The sequence below is a fragment of the Phalaenopsis equestris genome, unplaced genomic scaffold, assembly GCF_001263595.1.
Source record: "Phalaenopsis equestris unplaced genomic scaffold, ASM126359v1 Scaffold232487, whole genome shotgun sequence".
Taxonomy (NCBI): Eukaryota; Viridiplantae; Streptophyta; class Magnoliopsida; order Asparagales; family Orchidaceae; genus Phalaenopsis; species Phalaenopsis equestris.
The window spans coordinates 4,162-8,322 of NW_018250452.1; positions in this window are offsets into that span (position 1 = coordinate 4,162).

Genomic DNA, 4,161 nt, shown 5'->3' on the forward strand with positions numbered 1-4,161 from the left:
CAAAATAAACTAAAATTTACTTTAATAAATACTTTGTTTTGTTTTTATTCATAACAAGTTTCGACCCATTGATGTTTTTCTTATCGTCTGCAAAAAAATGTTTGGACAAAGGCTGATCTTTGCTTTCCAGGGTGGCTGGAGCCTTGCACTAAATGAGGAGATGGTGCCGCAAGGCGGTACCATTGACTTTAACATGGATTTTAACCAGGTTGACATGGACTACGAAGGTCCTCTCATGGACGTTGTCAGCTGCAAAAAAAGAGAGGGATTGCCTTCACTACTGAGAGTGGCCGCCAAAGATAATGTATCACGTAGAGGCAATAACATGATAACAGAGCAAGATCTGATGGAAGGGCCCAGCCGTATGCCCTCCAAGCTAGCTACAACTTGACCAAAGGAAAATATGTTGAGATTTTCATACCTATTTTACATTGATTTTGATGATATTGCACTTTAAAAAAAGGTATTTTTGATATTTTATTACAGGTATGATGAATCATGGTTGATAAAGCAAAAAGAAAAAAAAATGGTGCAATTTGGAGCAAAAACGAGCAAGAAATGAAATTTTGACTTGTCACATATAGATAAGTCTTTCAATGCATAATCTCTTTTACACCTCTTGAATATTTTTTAATGAGATTACACTTTAAAGGAAAGTATTTTTCATTTTTTATTTGTACGGCTATTGTTAGGAACATAACACAACTAAAACGGGGCGAAACGGAGCTAAAATAGAGCCAAACGGAGCAAAATGGTGGAGCTGTGACGGCGCCCAAAATGGTGCCGACTGCAAGATTTACCCTAGAAGATAAAAAAAATGACAGAAAAGCTCAACGGCAGCACCCTCGAGCCCGCCGATGGTGCGTGGGACGACTATGACCCGACTTTTGGCGGTTATGGGATGAAATTCAACGTATTTGGACGCTTTTTGAAATGATTCTTGTGGTAACTCTTCAAACTTTGTCCCGACGCTTTAAAAGAACGAATTTAGGTTAGAAAAAGAGGATTTTTGTGAGAGGAATGTTAGGAAAAGTGTGGAGAAAGTTTCAGGTTTTTAGAATAGGAGTAGAAATGTAGATTTCTATGCTTTTGGAGAGATTGAAGAGGAGATTTTGAGAGAATTTGTAAGGAGATGTTCTAGCATTGCATGGATCGGTGGGAGACTTTGTGGGAGAGATGTTTGTCTTTCTTTCAAATGGAAAAAGCTAAGTATTGTGTTCTTCATTATCTTATGGATTTGCTTTAATGAAATGAAGTTTTCAGTTGTGTTTTATTCATGTTTTGTGATGTGTTTCTCTTACTCTCTCTTCCTGTTTGGAAATAAAGGCATGAGAAGATTTTGCCGTTGTTTTCATTTTACTTTTCTTTTGTAATGAGTAGAATTCATGTTTAGGATTTTGTGATGCATGTTAGAAGCGAATTTAATTATCAATGTGATGGTTTTTACTAGCACTTTATTTACATTACAATAAAGGTCTATTGTAGTGTTAAAATTAATTGTAATTGAATTAAGACCCGAGAGGGCTGTGTAATTCTCAACAAAGTAGAACCAAATTCAGATTTAATGGATGGTTAAGTTCATGGGAGTTAAATGCAAATAAATAGGGAAATATACTTTGATGGGGGTAGAATTAGAGATTTTAGGGTGACAAACTGAAATCCTCAATTCGTTCCTATTATTTAAGTACTGACAAGAGGAAATTATGTTGAGATTTTCATACCTATTTTATACAATTTTTAATGATATTGCACTTTAAATAAAGTTATTTTTGATGTTTTGTTGCAGGAATGATGAATTAGGGTCAATGGAGCAAAAAGATGCAAAAAGGAGCAAATTTGGAATGAAAAGGACCAAAATGTGGAGATTTAAACAAGGCCACCGACGGCACCCTTGATGCCGCCGAAGGTGATTTTTTGTAGTGGCTACAGGATAATGTTCTCCAAAAGTTCACCGGCGGCGCCCTCGAGGCCGCCTACGGTGAGCTCGGCGGTTATGCCTACTCAAGCTTTGGATAAGGCCAAACATTGAAGGGATGCTTAGGTAACTCTTGAGAAAGCTCATCTACAACTTTAAAAGACTATTTTAGCCGACAATTGGCGAGCCTGGTAGAGGGAAAGACTCAAAATTGAAGTGTGAAGCAAGTGTAGAGAGTCTAAATTGTGAGGAATTCTTCGAGATCTTGTATGAGTGGAGGGAAAGTGAGAGATTTCTTCCTCCTTGCTACTTCAAAGAGGAATTCTGTGTGCTGTAAAGAAAGGAAGAGATTCAGAGAAACTTCGAGGAGTGTTTTTGGGGAGAAATTAGAGATAAGTTATTTACTTTTTGTAGTTTGTATGACTTTGATTTTAAATATGAATTTCGAGTTTTGTTGTGTTTTTCTCATGAGATCTGAGTAGATTTCTCTGTCTTTCTCCTTGTCTCAAGATTTTTGAAATGGTGATTTGAATTGGTGAAGCCATGAAAATGTTTAAGAATAAGAAATTGTGATGATCTTTTCACTTCGATCTTAATTTACTTTCAATCTGGCCAACTGATTTGTTAAAATATGTTGAGTTTTATAACTAAGGTGAAGATTGCATCCAAGATTCTGGGAGGTCAAAGCCCTTGGAAGTTGGGTGCAAATAAATAGGGAAATAATATTATCGGGCGTAGAATTCGAGATTTTAGAGTGACGGACTAAAATCCCAAATTTGGTCCTATCGTTTGGGTGCTGAAGTGTAGATGTTAGCCCTCGGGTGAGGGGAACGTGGCAGCTCTGAAGTGAGAGCCAGTATCCTCCCAGCTAAGCCGTAGATTCAGTAAATAAGCGTAGGATTATTCAATGTTCTTTATGCATGGACCAAAAGGTAAAGAATATGTATGCTCCTATTTAGCACAATAAAATTTGAACTAATTCGCTTTATCCATTCACTATAATTTCTTGATAAGGAGAATGATGCTTTCTTATATATTGAATATCACATTTAAACCCTCATTAGTATCATTAGTTATTGAAGAGTTATTAAAATTACATATTTATTTCGATTGCCTATTAGTGACAGCTAAGCAAATTGAACTTCAATGTTGTGATTAAAGTATTGCTTTTCTAAGATCTTAGTTCGTAGTTCTAAACCACTCCGTATGGGATCGATATCTAGGACTCCATTAGAGCCCTATATTACTTGAACGATACGTATACTTCCGTGAATAAGTGTGACTTTATAATTATTGAATATTTATTACGTCCATATTTAATTTATTCTCTTGAGCATTTATAAAGTCGTCCGTCTACTGAATCGGAGATGTTAGCCCTCAAGTGAGGGGAACGTGGGAGCTCTGAAGTGAGAGCCGGTATCCTCCCAGCCTAGCCACAAATTCAGTAAACAAGCATAGAACAAGCATAAGATTAGTCAATCTTCTTTATGCCTGGACCAAAGGGTAAATAATAGGATTGCTCCTATTTGGCACATACAATATTTAATGCATCTTATTTCTTTACATTATCTAATTCATTACATAAGAATAGTAGTTTTTAATATCTCAAAATTCTCCAAACCAATTCATCCAAAAAGGGTTATCTTTAGAATTAATATTTGCATTTAGTTATAGTTACTATCTTTACATCTAACACTTGCATTTAGGAGTAGTTGCTAGATAAAACATCATTTTAATCGACATTCTAAACTAAGGACTCATAGTAGTAGATTAAGGTTTGACTGAGGACCTCTTACCTTGCTTCCCTGTGGTGTCGCTAAACGGGACTCCACTAGAGCCCTGCATTACTTGAGCGATACGGGCACTTACGTTTAAAATTATGACTTTATCAAATTGTGACTTTACAAAATCATTATAAATATATAAATAGGGTTCATAAATTCTTGCATATTAAAAGTTGCATCAAGTTTTTCGCTTCATTGCTGAGGATTTAAATCTTCTAGTGGTGGTGTCAAATTCTTGTATTTTTAGGTATATAAATAGTCGCTGTCAAGTTCTTGGCGCCATTGCCGGGGAAGCTTCGGTAAGAACTTTAGGAGAATTTTAGTTGAAATAATTAGGCTTAGACTTGAAAAAATGTAGGGTCATAAAAATTGTTTTGTGCGAAAAGTGTTTTTTTATGAAAAAGTGTTAACAAAATTATTTTTATGAAAAATAAAGTGTTCGTGAAAATATTTTGTTGTGTT